The 18,075-nt window shown below is 47.4% G+C and overlaps 1 protein-coding gene and 1 non-coding gene across 6 annotated transcripts in view; both read left to right on the top strand.

Annotated features, from left to right (window-relative positions):
- Positions 1 to 897: 897 nt before the first annotated feature.
- Positions 898 to 18,075, top strand: part of tmod1 (tropomodulin 1) — a 142,776-nt gene continuing 125,598 nt past the window's right edge. The window contains exon 1 of one of the 5 annotated variants that reach the window (XM_038804588.1): positions 898 to 1,041. The gene's annotated coding sequence lies outside the window, so the exon portion shown is untranslated. Of the gene's footprint in view, positions 1,042 to 1,166; positions 1,471 to 18,075 lie in introns of those variants that run through there. The other 4 variants (XM_038804592.1, XM_038804587.1, XM_038804591.1 and 1 more) reach the window with 4 other exon arrangements.
- On the top strand, positions 3,015 to 3,177 carry LOC119970809. The gene has a single exon (XR_005461679.1). It is a non-coding gene; the product is annotated as a U1 spliceosomal RNA (small nuclear RNA).

Below are 18,075 nucleotides of genomic sequence, written 5' to 3'. Positions count from 1 at the left end.
GGGTGGGGGGGGGTTGATGCCTAAGAAAGTGGGGGGAGGGGTAGATGATGCCTGGGAAAGTGGGGGGATGGAGTGTGCCTGGGATGTGTGTGTGTGTGTGAGGTGGGGGAGTTGGGGGGGGGGGTGGAGGAGTAGAAGGGTCATTCAGGAATGGTTGTTGAGGAGTTGGGGGTGTCTGAATGTTGTCCAGGGTGTGGGATGGAGGAGAGTGGGGCGGTATTTAGCTGTTAATTTGGTTACATGAGGCTCTGGGGGAGGGCCTACACCCCGGCAACGCTGCTCTCCGTGCCGACAAGTCTGTGAGCTGAAGCCGGGAGGGAAAGTTTGTTTTTTGTTATAGACCATAGAACATACAGAGCAGATATAGGGCAGCACGGTAGCATTGTGGATAGCACAATGGCTTCACAGCTCCAGGGTCCCAGGTTCGATTCCAGCTTGGGTCACTGTCTGGGCAGAGTCTGCACATCCTCCCCGTGTGTGCGTGGGTTTCCTCCGGGTGTTCTGGTTTCCTCCCACAGTCCAAAGATGTGCAGGTTAGGTGGATTGGCCATGATAAATTGCCCTTAGTGTCCAAAATTGCCCTTGGTGTTGGGTGGGGTTACTGGGTTATTGGGATAAGGGGAGGTGTTGACCTTGGATAGTGTGCTCTTTCCAAGAGCCGGTGCAGACTCGATGGGCTGAATAGCCTTCTTCTGCACTGTAAATTCTATGATAAGAAGGAGGCCATTTGGCCCATCGAGTCTGCACCAACCCACTTAAACCCTCACTTACACCCTATCCCTGTAACCCAATAACCCTGCCTGACCTTTTTGGTCACTGAGGGCAATTTATCATAGCCAATCCAACTAACCTGCACGTTTTAGGATAGTGGGAGGAAACCCACGCAAACATGGGGAGAACATGCAGACTCCGTACAGAAAGTGACCTAGCGGGGAATCGAACCGAGGACCCTGGCGCTGTGAAGTCACAGTGCTAACCACTTGTGCTACCAAGCTGCCCGCAGCGTCAACTCCTGGGAGGCGCCGCCTGTCCGGGTCCCCGGTAAGGACACTCACTCTTTCTGCTGCTTCACTCCCGTCTCCTCTCACCATATCTGGGCAAAATATTCAGCGGGCACCAAAACAGAGCCGGGGCTGCGACCACCCACCCCGGTCCGGGCACCGGCTCCGCCGCCTCTCTTTCCCCGCCCCGCCCCGCGAACCCGGTGCCTTTGGCACAAGTTACCGCTTCTCAAACATTCATTCTGCATCTGGTTTAAAAATAGCCGCAGCAAGGCGGCGCCGCGCCTCGCTTTCTTTAAATGGCTAAAACTCTGATGCCGTCGATGGGATTGGGACACTTTCCCAAATCAAACTCCTGTCAGCCGGAGCTCTCTCTCTCTCCCTGACTGAAAACCATCCAGTCAACAGGACACTGAAGGCAGCGGCTGGTTTATAGTCAATAACTTTGGAACGGGCTGTGGCGTGGCCGGTAAGACACAGAAAGCTGCTGAATTTTTAATATTTCTATATATATATATATACATATATGTAGATTTTAAAAAGGCCAAAATTAACTGTTCAGTGTGGGGAATTTGTGAGGGAAGCTGGAATAAGGTGAGCCCCTGTCTGCTGTTGGCTGACCGTCGCTGCTTTGTATGCAAGCTGCCGGCTCCCATTGAACTCTCTGCCCCCCCGCCCGAACCCCTATTGTAGTCCAGAGGCCCCAGATTGGCAGGTGACCGAAAACGTGTCACTCGGTTGCAGAAATGGCACTAAACTTAGTCAGTAAGGCACACAACTCGTTTCTTTCGCTTTTAAAAAAAAAACGCCACCGCAACTGATTTCAGTGTGGGAGTGGAGAAAACAAACTCTAAGGAGGAACGAGCCCTGTCTCTCGGGGGCGGGCGATGAGGCAATATGAGGATGAACATTAAGTCCAGGTGCTGAGTAAAGATCTGGTATCCGTTCTGAATTTAGCTGTGCGTGAAACTCCCCTGGCCGTGATTCTGGCTCCGTTGGATCTGAGTCAGAAGGGGGTTGGGTTCAAATTCCAGTGCAGAGACCAGAGGACAGTATCTGTAGGCTGATCCACCAGTGCAGTGCAGAGGCCAGAGGACAGTATCTGTAGGCTGATCCACCAGTGCAGTGCAGAGGCCAGAGGACAGTATCTGTAGGCTGATCCACCAGTGCAGTGCTGAGGCCAGAGGACAGTATCTGTAGGCTGATCCACCAGTGCAGAGGCCAGAGGACAGTATCTGTAGGCTGATCCACCAGCGCAGTGCTGAGGCAGTGCTGCACTTTTGGAGGCGCTACTTTCCAGATGAGACATTAAACCCACCTGCCTGGGTCTAAAATACCCCCACCCCCGAAAAGCTTTGTGACTTCTCCCCAGAGTCATGCCCAATATTGATTCCTCAACCAATACCACTAAAACAAATTATTACTGTTTATGAGGCCTTGAGGTACCATTTTTCCATTGCCACCGTGATTGTACTTAAGAGGTTCTTTTTTTAATTCGTTCATGGGATGTGGGCGTCCCTTGGGGGCAGTTAAGAGTCAACCACATTTCTGTGGGTCTGGAGTAACGTGTAGGCCAGACCAGGTAAGGATGATAGATTTCCTTCCATGAAGAACATTAATAATAATAATTTTTTATTGCCACAAGTATGAAGTTACTGTGAAAAGTCCCTAGTCGCCACATTCCGGTGCCTGTTCAGGTAGGCTGGTACGGACCTGCGCTGCTGGCCTTGTTCTGCATTACAAACCAACCCACTGAGCTAAACCAGCTTGTGAACCAGATGGGGTTTTACAACAATCGACAATTGGTTTCATGGTCATCATTAGACTTTTTTGATTCCAGATTTTTATTGAATACAAACTTCAGTAGGATTTGAACCTGGGTGTCTGGTTTACTAGTCCAGTGACAATACCACTACGCCAGCGGCTCTCCCAGGTATAAGCACATCCTGAAGTTGTTAAAGGCACTAATAACTGTGGATTATTTCATGACCACTTGACCTATTCAGAATCACTCTTGTTACCTGGCAGGGTTGAAACCATGCTCAAGAAGATTGTTTGCCCAGGACGAGGCTAGGCCGTTGCACGTCGGGTGTGCTGATGACTGAGATGTCACCAAATGCAGGATACCAACTGCTAAATTTCCAGTAATGGGGGACTGCGTTCGCGCTCTCCCCTCATCCCTAAATCAAAAATAGAATAAGAGCAGACAGGTTTTCACAACTGCAGTTAAAATCAATCATAATTAGTCTAAAATGCACTCTGATGTCATTAATCTTCTATGTGTTGCTGATTTAATGCAATTATCACCAGAGAAGAATAAAGGTCTGGTGACTGTGACCTTCTCAAAGTCATGAAACTTGTCAATGAACTCCATCTGCTCTGTAATTAAGGTGATTAAGGGTGAGATTTGGAATTTTAATGACGAGCTCTCAATTTGTTTTCAAGTTTCTGGTAGGTTAACATTTTGTCTTTGAAGTCACAGTTCATATTGAACAATTTTCTGGTAGACTGGGAGCACCTTAATGTCATTTAAGGGAAAGTTTTTAAAAATAAATTTAGAGTACCCAATTCATTTTTTCCAATTAAGGGGCAATTTAGCATGTGTAGTAATCCACGGTAGGCAGGAGTTCCGTCACCATACCAATATTTATTTACAATAACGATATTACAGGAGCAGCTACAAACAGTGTTGCTAGCAGTCCAGTCAACTTAAGACTGCTCACAAAGCCTACACAGGTGATTATATGGGCCCCCTCAATGAGCTATCATTGAGGGAGCTCATACTCCAATTGGCCAACCAATAAAGCCAATTGGAGTTCATTACACCCCTCCCCCCCAAGGTCCGAGGAATTCCTGCCAGCTGGCATTCCTCTGAGCTCCTTCCTGCTCCTCATGTCTGGGTCTGTCACCTCTGTGTCGTCCGCCGGGTCGTTCTCCGAAGTGGGCAGGGTGTACCTTATAGGTGCCCGTCTTTTCCTTGACGACCTCCTTGGAAGTTGTTCTTCCTCCTCCTCAGGGAGAGGTGTCGCGGCGGCCTCGTCGAGTGTGTCCATCTCCGACTCTGATGACTGGATGACGGGGTCTGGAGAAATTGCTTGGGGCTGGGGTGTGGGTATCCTTTCCGTCTGGGCTATCCCAGCTTGAGGCGGTCCTGCTTCGCCTGCCTCCAGGTGTGGTTCCGCTGCCCTTATTTGGTCTAGGTGTTTCTTCAGCACCTTGCCTCCTATTGAAACCTCATAGGATATGGGCCCTGTTTGGGACTCTACCGTGCCTTTGACCCACGTTGGTCCATTCCCATAATTCTTGACCCAAACCGGTGCCCCCACCTGGAAATGTCTCTGCTGCCGACTATTATCATGCCCCCTGCGTTGGGCCTCCTGTTGTTTCTGCACTTTCCCCGTTAAATTTGGGAAAAGGAGACTCAGCCTCGTTCGCAGCCGCCTTCCCATTAAGAGTTCAGCTGGCGGTATGCCTGTTGTGGAATGCGGTGTGGTCCTGTAATCAAACAGCCAGCGGGAGAGCTTTGTGTCTATTGACGCTGCCGGCTGCTTCTTGAGTCCCGCTTTAAGTGTCTGGACCGCTCTCTCTGCCAGGCCGTTGGTCGCTGGATGGTAAGCGGCCGTTTTGATGTGACGGTCTCCGTTTTCCTTCAGGAATTTTCCAAATTCCCCACTTGTGAATGCCGTTCCGTTGTCCGACACCAATACCTCCGGAAGTCCATGTGTTGCAAACGAGGCCCTGAGCTTTTCAATTGTCGATGCTGTGCTTGCCGTGTTTACCCGGTGGACGTCCAACCATTTGGAGTGGGCGTCCACTATCACCAAAAACATTGAGCCCATGAAAGGGCCGGCGTGGTCAATATGCAGGCGGGTCCACGGTCTGCCTGGCCATTCCCACGTGTGCAATGGTGCTGGTGACACTCTTTGCCCCTGTTGGCACTCCTGGCACCGACGCACCAAGGCTGCTATGTCTGTGTCCAAACCTGGCCACCAAACGTAGCTTCGAGCTAGCATCTTCATTTTAGACACCCCTGGGTGTCCGTGATGTAACTTAGTTAAGATTGCCTGACGGCCCTGAGCTGGGACGATTACCCGGGCTCCCCATAGTAGGATACCGTCTTCTACGGTTATTTGGTCCCTTCTGCTCCAGTATGGGTGCATCTGGGGCTCCACTGGTCTTTCCAGTTCCCCTGTTAGCAGTAAATGTTTCATCTTGGCTAAAATTGGGTCTTTTTGCGTCCACAACCGAATATGTTATGCGTCTACTGGTAGGGTGTCCAAAAAATTTAGAGTCGTTACTGTCTCCTCTACTTTTGGTATTTGCAGCGGAGTGTCTGGGAGGGGAAGTCTGCTTAAAGCATCTGCATGTGCTACTCGTGTTCCCGGTCTGTGCTCCAGAACGTATCTATATGCCGCCAGTAGCAACGCCCAGCGTTGGATTCTAGCTGATGCAATCGGGGATATTGACGTGTCTTCTTTCAATAACCCTAATAACGGCTTATGGTCCGTCACTATGGTGAATTTCCGCCCGTACAGATACTGGTGAAATTTATTTACTGCGAATATCACCGCCAGTCCTTCCTTCTCAATTTGGGCGTACTTCCTCTCAGCCATCGCCAAGGTCCTCGAAGCATAGGCTATTGGCCATTCTTCCCCATTCCTTCCTCTATGGGCTAAGACGGCTCCTACCCCGTAGGGGGATGCATCACAAGTGACCAGCAACTCCTTCCTTGGGTCATAATGCTCTAGGACATTTTTGGATGACAGCTGTTCCTTAATGTCCCTAAATGCTCGGTTTTGGCGGGTGGACCATTTCCATTCTTGCCCCTTTTTTAGTAGCTGGTGGAGGGGTTCTAGGATGGATGCCCTATTTTCAATAAATTTCCATAATAGGTTATCAACCCAAGAAATGATCGTAACTCCTGGACCGTGGTGGGAGCTGGGGCTTCTTTTATTGCCCTTACACTGTCTTCTAATGGATGTAAGCCCGACTCGTCTACTTTATATCCCAGGTACGTCATTTGTGGGGCCAGAAAAACACATTTTTCCCTTTTTAGCCGTACGCCTGCATTTGCGAAACGCCTGAGCACTTCCTCCAGGTTCCTTAAGTGTTCCCTGTTTGTCCTACCCGTGATTAAGACATCGTCCAAATAAATCACCACCTGCGGTAGTCCCTGCAGAATATTTTCCATCGTACGCTGGAATATAGCGCAGGCTGATGACACTCCAAAAGGTAACCTAGTATAACGAAAAAGGCCCTTCAGGGTGTTGATTGTAGCGAACGTCTGGGAGTCCTTGTCCAGTTTTAACTGCAGGTAGGCGTGGCTCATGTCTAGTTTCATGAACAAAAGCCCACCTGCCAATCTGGCATATAGGTCGTCTATTTTCGGGATTGGGTATTTGTCCAGCAGTGCGTATTTGTTTACTGTCTGTTTGAAATCTCCACAGAGACGTATTGAGCCGTCTGGCTTCAAAATTGGTACCACCGGCGCTGCCCATTCCGAGAATTGTACTGGTCTGATAATGCCGTCGCACCGTAACCTTTCTATTTCGTCATCTACCTTCTTCCTTAATGCAAAAGGTACCGGCCTGGCCTTACAAAATTTCGGAAGGGCTTCTGGGTCCGCGTGCAAAGTTGCTTTGGCGCCTATGATTTCCCCCAAACCTTCCTGGAAGACCTCCGGGTATTTTTGGAGTACTCCACTCAACTGCCCGCTTCCACTCTGGAAAATTTTCATCCAATCTAATTTTAGGTCTTTCAGCCAGTTCCGTCCAATTAAGCTCAGCCCTCTACTATCGTCAACGGTAATCTGAGCAATTGTTTCTCATATTCCACAGGTACATGAGGCATGCCTAGAACTTCCAGTGGTTCCCCCGTGTAGGTTTTAAGTTTCGTCGATGTTTTTGTTAGGGTTAGTGGCTGGAGTCCATCTTTGATTTTTCTAAATGCTGCCACTCCCATTACTGATACGGCCGCACCCGTGTCTATTTCCATTATTGTCGGCCGCCCGTTCACCCGTGGGGTAATCCTAATGGGTTCTGCTTTCTTCGTTGTAATATTATATAATTGTTCCCCTTCGGAGGAGGATGGGGCGTCTAGGTTGTGTACTTCCCTGCGTCCCCACCTGCTATTCCTCTTTTGCCACCTCCTTCTAGGGTTTCTGTCGTTGTTACCCCACTCTGTCTGGTGCCAGAAACGGTCCTTCTCTGTTGGGGGAGCCTCAGCCGGTACTTCCCTCTGTCTCCAGTTAGTCCTGGCAGACTTGGGGGCAGTTCTGGGGTTTTCCTTTTTCCCTCTATTCCTCAGGTTTTTCCTGAGAGCGGCTATCTGATAGCAGGACCCGTTGTGGTAGTCCCTCTCGCAGGTATCTACCTCCATTGGCGTGCCCTGTAGTTCCTGCGCCCCACTTGCTGCCTTTTCTAGGGACAGTGCGAGCTGTAACGCCTGCCTGCAGTCTAGCTCTGTTTCCGCCAACAGGCATTTCTGTATTGTGAGGTCGTTTATACCACACACTAACCGGTCCCGAAGCATTTCATTTAGCATCAGGCCGAACTCACATTTTTCCGCCAGCCTTCTCAGGCGGGTCAAGAAATTCGTGACTGACTCCCTGTCTTCCTGCTTCGCTGTGTAGAATCTGTACCTACGCAAAATGAGGGGTGGTTTTGGGTCGTAGTGCTCTTTCACCAATTTCATTACTTCTTGGAAAGTTTTCGTGTCCGGCGCATCGGGTTAAGTCAGACTACGTATAATGGTGAAAGCGGAGGGTCCGCACGCCGACAGCAGGATAACCCGTCTCCTTTCGTCTGTCAGTATATCATTTGCCCGGAAGAAGTAACACATTCTCTCCACATACTGGGACCAGTCCTCATAGCCGGGTCGAATGCCTCTAACCTCCCAAAAAACGGCATTTTTTAAATGGCAAGGCTTACCCTCCGAGTGCAGCAGCTGGTCTCCGCAAAATTCGTAGTTTACCTCGTCGCCACTGTAGTAATCCACGGGAGGCAGGAGTCCCGTCACCACACCAATATTTATTTACAATAACGATATTACAGGAGCAGCTACAAACAGTGCTGCTAGCAGCCCAGTCAACTTAAGACTGGCTCACAAAGCCTACACAGGTGATTATATGGGCCCCCTCAATGAGCTATCATTGAGGGAGCTCATACTCCAATTGGCCAACCAATAAAGCCAATTGGAGTTCATTACAGCATGGCCAATCCACCTACATCTTTGGCTTGTGGGGGTGAAACCCACGCAGACACGGGGAGAATGTGCAAACTCCACACGGAGAGTGACCCAGAGCCGGGATCGAACCTGGGACCTTGGCGCCGTGAGGCAGCAGGGCTAACCCACTGCACCACCGTGCTGCCCTAAGGGGAAAGTTTATTATTGGTTGTGTTCTCTGCACTTCCCTGCCTTTTCCTCATAGCCCTTCAAATATTTTCTCTTCAGATAATTAACCAATTCCCTATACTGCAGTCGTAGGAAGTGCATTCCAGATCCTAAAATATTCATTGCGTAAAAGAAATTCTTCTAAAGAAAGCTGTTGCTTCTTTGTCCATCCAGCTCAAATCAGTGTACTCTGGTTCTCATTCCTTCTGCGCCAATTGGAACTGTTTCTCCCCATCTGCCAGAACCCTCATGACTTTGAACACCTCTATCAAATCTCCTCTTGATCTTTTCTTCTCCAAGGACAACAGACCCAGCTTCTCCAGCCTACCCATGTAACTTATCCCTAGAACTATCCTCTTTTCTGCACCCTCTCTATAAAGCTTTCACATCCTTCCTAAAATGTGGTGCCCAGAACTGGACACAATACTCCAGTTGATCCAACCCAGTGGTTTATGCAGGTTAATCGTAACTTCCTTGTTTTTCATCTGTGTCCCTATTTAGAAATTTCAGGAACCATGGGAGGGATTCTCTAATAATGGGGCTATGTCCCCAAGCCGGCGTGAAAACTGCCGCCAGCGAATCTGGCGTCAACGGCCCCCGAAAGTAAGGAGTTCTCACCTTCCTAGGGGGCGAAGTTGACGACGGAGTGGTCCCCGCAGCTCCAGCCGGCGTGGAACAGCCAGCGCGGGTTCGCGCATGCGTGGAACGGCCGTCGTATTTTTGCGCATGCGCGGGGTTACCTTCTCCGTGCCGGTCCCTGGGCAATATGGCGGAGCCCTACAGGGGCCTGGTGTGGAGTAAAGTAGGCCCCTACGGAACCAGCCTGCCCGCTAAGCCCCAATCACGAGCCAGGCCACCGTTCCCCCCCCCCCCTTCCAGGACGGCCCCAGCACATTCACCTTCCAGGTCCCGCCGTGTGGGAGGTGAGTAATCCACGCCGACGGGACTCAGCCAAACTCGTCGGCCACTCGACCCATTGGGGCCCGGAGAATCGCCAGAGGGGCGCCACTGCCAAAAGCCCCTGACCGGCATGGCGGGAATTCCACGGGCGCCCGAAAAACCACGCCGGGTCGGTGAATCCCGGCCATATACTTTATTAACTGTTTTCGCGAACTTCACTACCACATTCAATGATTTGTACACATGTATCCTCAGGTTTGTACCCTTTCATTTGTATAGCCTCCCCTCTTTATTCCTACTAAACTGAATTGTTTCACATTTCCTTGTACTAAATTTTACCTGCCAGTGTCCTCGTTGGACTCTTATTTTACCTTCTAATAAGAATCAGAAGGCAAGTTGGTGCGGGGTGTCAAAAATACAATTTTATTCTTGTTAATTACTCACTGGTATACGCTTGAATGAGAACTGAATAAAAACTTAGAAACAAAATATCAAACAATACATTAAAACGTCACGCAAACGGCAAAAGCATTAAGCACAGAATAAATTATTTAACGCAAAGAAACAGATTATTCAAGAATTCAGGAACAATCAAGGTCCTACCTTGAAAGGAATTCTTGGGCGGGATTCTCCCATCCCCCGGGGTCAATTGCAATACTTCCCCCCTCAAAAGCCACCCTCTTATTGATCAGCACCTCCACCCTCCTCGTCTTCACATGCAACTCCAAATAGAACACCTGCCCCACCCAGATCTTCGTCAGCCTCGTCTTATCCCCGAGCTTCAGGTGCATCTATTCCCGTAACAGCCTCCCCGAACAGGCGCCGGAATGTGGCGACTAGGAGCTTTTCACAGTAACTTCATTTGAAGCCTACTTGTGACAATAAGCGATTTTCATTTCATTTTCATTTCATCTCCTGAAGAAACATCATGTCTGCCTTCAAACCCCTTGAATGTGCAAAAACACAAGACCATTTAACTGCCATTCAAACCTCAAACGTTCAAGTAACCAATTGGGTGCCAGCCCTGCCTTGCTGATCAGCAATAGTCTCTCTTTAACTAGCTTCCCAGTTCATGACTCACACCCTTGGGCCTTCCCCAAGATGTCCAGCGCCATCTCCCCTTAACCAACTCCACCCACGTCAGTGTCCCCCACACCTTGCATAAACAAAGAAAAAGAAAACCCAACCACCCGATTCACTCCCACAGATTGATCCACACTTCACTCCCATTAACTAGCCAACCAGCCAGCATGGTAGCCCCCACTCAATACCACCACCTACACCCCAGCCTTTCACCCGCAATTCCTCAAAAACAATAAAACACACTTACCCACTCCGCACCCGGACACATTAAATACACCAAGCCACCAGGTATGCAGACCCAAATTCGCCACATTAACAACTCCAAAGCTCAATGTCCTCACACACCTCCCAGTCCATGGTCTCGCATAAATTGACTCACCTGTCAAAGTAAATGACATGTCAAAGTAAAACTCTCGATTTGGGTGCGTGACCCACAGACGAACAGGATAAAACACCCCAAACTTCACTCCTTCCTTGTAGAGGGCAGCCTTAATCCGATTGAAACCGGCCCGCCGCTTGGCCAACGTCCCACCCAAGTCCTCAGCAAGTTCCCTTCCCAGGTGCACTTTCTCATTTCCTTCACCCACCTCAGTATCTCCTTTCTCATTACGTTCACTCACCTCTTTGTCGAGAACACGATGCAGCCGCACCACCATCACCCTCAGTGGCCTCCAGCCTGCCTTCTCCTTAATGTCCTGTGCGCTCGATCCACCTCGGGGGGGGGGGGGGGGGGGGGGGGTCAAAGACCACCCTCCCCCACCAACCTCTCAAGCATATTCGCCATGTACTCTGTGCCTGCATTCCCTCAATCCCTTCAGGCCACCCCACAATTCAGAGATTCAGCGTCCTTGAATGATTCTCCAGGTGGACCTCCTTCTTTCGCCACCTCTTCTGGCTCTCCGCCACAAGCACCATCTCTGCCTCCGATGAGGCCAGCCAGTCCTCATGCTCACCTATTGCCGCCTCCACCTTCTGGAGCGCCAGATCCTGCACCTCTAGCCTCTGCTCCACTCTCTCGATAGCCGCCCTAAGCAGCTCCACCACCGTTACCAGGTTTTATGAGGCCTCCTGCTTTTGCTGCTGGAACGTAGCATTCAGAAAGTCCACCAGTTGCTCATAGACCACTGGTCAGGCAAAGCCACCCCAGAACCCTCCACCATCTTTTCCTCTGTTACACCTCGACTAACATCTCGGCCAGACCTCTGCCTCTTCCTTATCTGGTAGCCCCGCCCATGGAGCACGACTATTTCTCAGTGCTCATGCACCTCACAGCAGCAAACACCCCTTAAATCATGTGAAAAAGGACCAAGCAATTCCGCCTCAAGCGGGAGACACCAAATGTGCGAGCACACTCCCTGGCCGCCACCGGAAGTCACAGTACAATATTTACATTCTGTACTGCATCACTATCATAGAAACATACAGCAGAAGCAAACCATTCCGGTAGCTGCACTTGTGCTGACCCTTTGAAAGACCAATCTTCCTTAGTCCCACATCTCCACCTTTTGCCGGTAACCCAGTAATTTCCTCATCATCATAGAATCATAGAATTTACAGTGCAGAAGGAGGCCATTCAGCCCATTAGTCTGCACCGGCCCTTGGAAAGAGTACCTCACTTAAGTTCACACCTCCAACCTATCCCTATAACCCAGTAACCCCACCTAACCTTTTTGGATGCTAAGGACAATGTAGCATGGCCAATCCACCTAAACTGCACATCTTTGGATTGAAACAGGAGCACCCGGAGGAAACCCATGCAGACACGGGGTGAATGTGCAGACTCCACACAGACAGTGTCCCAAGCCGGGAAACGAACCTGGGACCCTGGAGCTGTGAAGGAACAGTGCTAACCACTGTGCTACCGTACCACCCCCTGTACTTGTCCAACACTCATTTCAAATGATTTATGGAATCCACTTCCACCATCTTTTCAGGTAGAACATTCAGGATGCTGAATGAGATAAAGAGTCTCCTCATGTCCTCTCCTTGATCTTTTGCCAATCATTTTAAGTCTATGACTTCTGGTTATTGACCCACTCATCAGACGGATTAAGTTCTGATTGTATACAAAGAAAAGCCTCCGTTAGCTAACCGTTGAATCTTCTCTATTCCAAGGAGAATAGTCCCAACGTTTCTATCCTCTCCTCATAACGGAACTCCCTTTTCCCTGATAACATCATGATAAACTTTCTTTGTGTTCATTTGAAGGCCATTCCATCTTTCCTGAAGGATGGTGCCCAGAATTGTTGCTAATGCACCCGCTGAGAGTGAAGTTCTAGTTTGATCTTTTAAAATTTATATTCTTTTCTATTTATAAACCGAAGGAGCCCAGATGCTTTTTTAAAACTAACTTATCAACTTGCAGTGTTGCCTTTGGGAAGTTTTGTATTTGGGTACAAGGTTTTTCTCATTTATACTTTTCAAAATCATGCCACATCAGTCCTCCTAAAGTTCCTCACTTTACACTTTGCTGTTTTGAACTCCGATCACTTTGCTTCTACCCATTTCACCACCCTGCCAGTCATCCAGCAGTAGTATAATTATCCTCATCGCCAGCTACTACTTTACCAAATTCATATCATCTGCAAACTTTGTAATGCTGCAGCCTCCACCTGATGTATAGAAGTGGAAGTGCTATTGACCCAAAACCGATCCTTGGAGAATGTCATTCATTGCAAACCGCTTCCCAGTCTGAAATCATTCATCCTTGAGCCAATTTCATATCTCCACTTGCCCCTTAATTTCATCGGCTTGCTATTTTCTTAGTAAGTCTCCTGTGTGCCACATTATTGGATGCCTTCTGAAAAAAATATATAAACGCTGCAGCCCTGCCATGATCAACCATCAAAGAATTCAATCAAATTAGTCAAACACAATTTTGTGAAGACTTTTGCTAAGTGATGAGCTAGGTTAGCACCTATACCTTTAACCCTGATACCTGGACCATTAAAAGGTTGAAGGGATGAAATTACACACTGAATAAGGTGGACTATATCCTTCCATGAAGACAGACTAAGAGTTAAAGGGGGTAGAGGTGGAATTGGTGGCAAGAAATGCTCATCATAATCCCACGTCATGGGGAAATCATCATAATCCACGTTAATATTTGGAGACAGATGCTGGAGGGTTAGAGTAGTTGATGCATTTAAAGGAAAGGCCTTAAATCAGTTCTAAACCTAGGTCCAGGACAGAGACCATTTGATCAGCTGCCACTTCCTTTCCTGTCCCAGCTCACATCCTTCACAAATCTTTGAAGGTTACTGGACAGTTTTATTTTTAAAAAAGGAATTAATAAAGCATGTAAACCACTGGGCTTTATAAATAGTGGCATGGAGTACAGAAGCCAGGAAGTTATGCTAAAAGTACCAAAAACACTCATTTGACCTAAGCTGCAATATTGCATTTTAAGAAGAACTTGGAGAGGCTACGGAAGAGATTTACAAGAATAATTCCGGAATGTGGGGTTACAGTTACGTGGATGAATTTGGGAAACTGGGATTATTTTCATGAGAGCCTGAACAGCTAAAAGGAGATTCGATAGAGGTGTGTAAAATGATGATGGGTTAAGATACAACAGATAAAGAGAAACTGTTTCCAGTGGCTGAAGGATCAATCACCGGGGCACAAGTTTTTAGTGCGATTGGCAAGTGAACTAAAGGCAACGTGAGAATTCTTTTTACCGCAATGAGAGGTTGAAAAATTAATCCGATAAGGTGATATATGCAGATTCAACTCAAGGTGAGAAGAAATTTTCTCAAATGAAGTATTGGGAAGGCTGAAGCCGTTGTCTTCGGAGCCTACAACAGATTCTGTTCCTTAGCTAAGGATTCTATCCCTGTCCCTTGCAGCATTCTGCAAAAGGTAAGAAAAAGAATCAAAAAATTATTCTGTTGGTTGAAGGCTAATGTCAATGGGTTTAAGGGACTGGGCAGGGCAAGATGGATTGGAATCAAAGGTTAGGAGAAAAAGCAGTAAATGTGCAATGGAGGGCTTCAAAGGAGAAAGAGTTTATTACAGACCGAGCATGATCCCATAAGAAGGAAAGCAAGAGGATAGATAGAGCTTCCTGGATGATTAACACTACAGATATTAAAATGAGGCTATAATAAATGTTGGGTTCATAATTCACTAGAAACCCAAGCTGAATACAGAAATCCAAAGGAAAACAGAAAAAGGAACTGAGAGGGTCAAAGAGAGCATACAAGGACAGATTAACAGCTAACATAGGGTGGCATTCTCCAGCCTCATCCGTGGTGGGACCCTTTGCAAGAATACCAGCCAAAACCGCATTCACTCTCAACACCACCGGAAAATCCCAGCCGTGAACGAGGACAGAGGATTCAGCCATAAAAAGGAACACAAATGTCTTTTATACATATTTGTTCATAAAAACAAAGATGGATTCCAATCAGAGACTTTGTGACAGCAGAGGCCATGGCTGAGGTATTAATTGAGTACTTTGCATCTGTCTTCACTGAAGAAAAAGACACTGTCAATATCACATTAAAGGAGGAGGTAGTAGAGAAATGAGATAAGATAAAATAGATAAAGAGGAGGCACAAAAAGTTGCCAGGACTCCGTGCAAAAGACATCTGCCCCGGATGGGATGGATCCTCAGTTGCTAAGGGAAGGGTGAAAATTGGGAAAACTTTGGTCACAATGTTTTCATTCTCCTTAAATACGGGGTGGTGATTGAGGACTGGAGGATTGCAAATGTTATACCCATGACCATAAAAGGAGGGATAAACCAAACAGGGAAGGCCAGCTATCCCAATTGTGGCTGTGAGGAAAGTTCAAGAGATATTTATTTGGCACAAGATTAATTGGAACTTGGAAAAATATAGGTTAAAATGAAAATCAGAGCAGATTTTTCAGAGGCATATTGTGTGTTGATTGAGCTCCTAAAGGTAACAGGGAAGGTGGATGAGGGTACTATATCAGGACTTCCAGAAAGTATTTGGATAAAGTACCACACAGTGGTCTTGTAGCGAAGTTGAAGCTCATGGGATTAAAGAGACAATGTAAATATGTAATCGGCTAAGGGACAGAAAGCAGAGAGTAATGGTGACTGGTTAGTTTTTAGACTGGAGACAACCATGCCGTGGTGTTCCCCAGCAGTTGGTGTTGGAACTATTTCCCTTTCTAATGTAAAATAATAACCTGGAGTTGAGTTAGAACATAGAACAGTACAGCACAGAACAGGCCCTTCGGCCCTCAATGTTGTGCCGAGCCATGATCACCCTACTCAAACCCACATATCCACCCTATACCCGTCACCCAACAACTCCCTCCCTTAACCTTACCAATAGGACACTACGGGCAATTTAGCATGGCCAATCCACCTAACCCGCACATCTTTGGACTGTGGGAGGAAACCGGAGCACCCGGAGGAAACCCACGCACACAGGGGGAGGACGTGCAGACTCCACACAGACAGTGACCCAGCCGGGAATCGAACCTGGGACCCTGGAGCTGTGAAGCATTTATGCTAACCACCATGCTACCCTGCTGCCCCCAGTTGCTTGTATAGGATATAATTTCAAACTTTGCAAAAGTGTATGAAATTTAGAAATGAAGTAAACCATGAAGTGGATAGTTGCAATCTTCAGGAGGACATAGTGTTAGGATCCCAGACGAGAACCCAACTATTTGCAATTTGTAAAGTTGTGAGGAAATGTTACTGTATGAGAGGAGTGATAACGCTGATCTTTTTTGTTAAAATAAACTTTAATTTAAACTGAATTAACCACGTTAACAGAATAGAATTAGCTTTACAGTTAACAGTTATCAACAGTTCTTAAGTAAAAGGAGAAACTTTAACTTCCTAAACCTTCCTCTGTATTCCAATTAAGCAAACCAATATAGCCCAAAAACTATTAGTGAAAAAAAATTAACAGCCAGGTTTCTACTTCTTTTTCTCTGTGCAGAATCCTTGGAGAAGGAACATTTCAGGACCAAAACTGAAACACTTCTGTTCGGATTAAAATCCTTAGAAGAACTAACTTTTCAGACCAACCTGGCTCCTCCCCTTAATTACATAATCTGTACCCAAAGCATAACATATTCTTCTGGTTCCTTTCACAAAATGTCCCATTGCTGCTTAGCCAGGGCCAAACACAATGTCCCTCATAAATTATCTACATCCCAGTTGTCCTTGAAACGTAAGCAATATTCCATTAGCAGAACACTTCCCCTTCAAAATCAATGGTTAACTCCCGTTTACAACCCCTCAATCACAGTTTTAGCAAACATACTGGTTGCATGTACCTTAACCAGGTTTTAATAACATTATTGCAAATAAATATAAAATGTGACAATTTCTTACATTCAAGACAGTGAAATAGGCAGATATATGGCAGATGACAGTTAATGCAGAAAAATGTGAAGTGAATCATTTTAGTAAGAAGAATGAAAAGAGGCACTCTAAATAAAATGGTACACTTTCAAAGCAGGTGCAAGAATTGCACTCTAATTTCCCTCATATTACACTTTTTATATTCCACAAAATCATTTTTGGCATTGTTAGCCTTAACCTTATCACATTCTTCTCATTTAAGTTTTTGTTTAGTTTCAATCTCTCTTTATCTATGTTATTTGATTCTTTGAATCCTCTTTTCTCTTCTTGGGAATAAATTTGTTTTGTTCTGTGTGTGTGTTTTATTTGAAGATTTTGTCAACTTGTTTGCTGACCTATCACCCGAGTTAATTTAGGCCAGATCCCCTTTTTATCTCCCTTTTCCAGGCAAGTATCCTTATCTAAATGCTCCATTATCTTTTCTATTTTTACATTGTGCAAGTGGTCATTTTCTGAATAGTTCTCCACCATTCAGACCAGTTAATTGGCCGACTTTACTTGACAGAATTAAGTGAAGTGATGTAGCTTTCTTTGTCAGATTGGAAAAAGAAAGGCTTGCCTTTTTGTAGGGCCCTTCCTGACCTTGGGATAGTCCAAAGATTCAAAAGGCCTGTTGACTGAAGGAATGCTTCCTCATCCAGGTCTACATGGCTCGGGTCTTATCCTGAGACCATAATCAGTAGTTCTAGACTCATAAGTCAGCTTTTCTTCTAAATTTTAGGGAGTAGAGATCCGGGACAGGATTCTCCATCGGCTGACGCCAGAATCGGGAACAGCAAATGGGTGGAGAATCAGTTTTGCCGCAGAAATCGTGGCAGGTGGCGGTTTCATGCCAAATCGCAATTCTCTGGTTCCTCGACAGCGGCGTCAATGCGTTCCACTCCGCACATTCGGCAAACGACGTTGGCATATTATTAGCGGGCCTGACCCGGTATTCTCTGGGCCTCCGTGATTCTCCGTCTCCACTGGGGCGAATTCCCAATGCGACGTTAACTTGTGCTTTTAAAAATCGTGAAACAGGTGCCATGGCTGATGAGGGAGAGAGAGGATGTGAGTGGGGGGAGGGAAAGGCCTGTTGGGCCAGGGTGACCCCCCCCCATGGGACTGGAGCAGTTCCCAGGCACAGACCGTCATTGCTGCAGCCTGTAAGGCAGCCATTCCGCTGCGCACCTCACTGACCACCCACCCTGGTCCCCGTTTCTGCAGAGTGACACCGGCTGTATGGATGCCGCACCCCGACACCGGCTGTATGGATGCCGCACCCCGACACCGGCTGTATGGATGCCGCACCCCACCACTCCCGCATTCCACTCCTCGCTCTCCATCCCTCCCTCCGCCATACCT

This window comes from Scyliorhinus canicula, chromosome 8 (assembly GCF_902713615.1).
Source record: "Scyliorhinus canicula chromosome 8, sScyCan1.1, whole genome shotgun sequence".
Lineage (NCBI taxonomy): Eukaryota > Metazoa > Chordata > Chondrichthyes > Carcharhiniformes > Scyliorhinidae > Scyliorhinus > Scyliorhinus canicula.
Note: the sequence above shows the minus strand (reverse complement) of the source record. Positions and strands in the feature narration are given on the sequence as shown.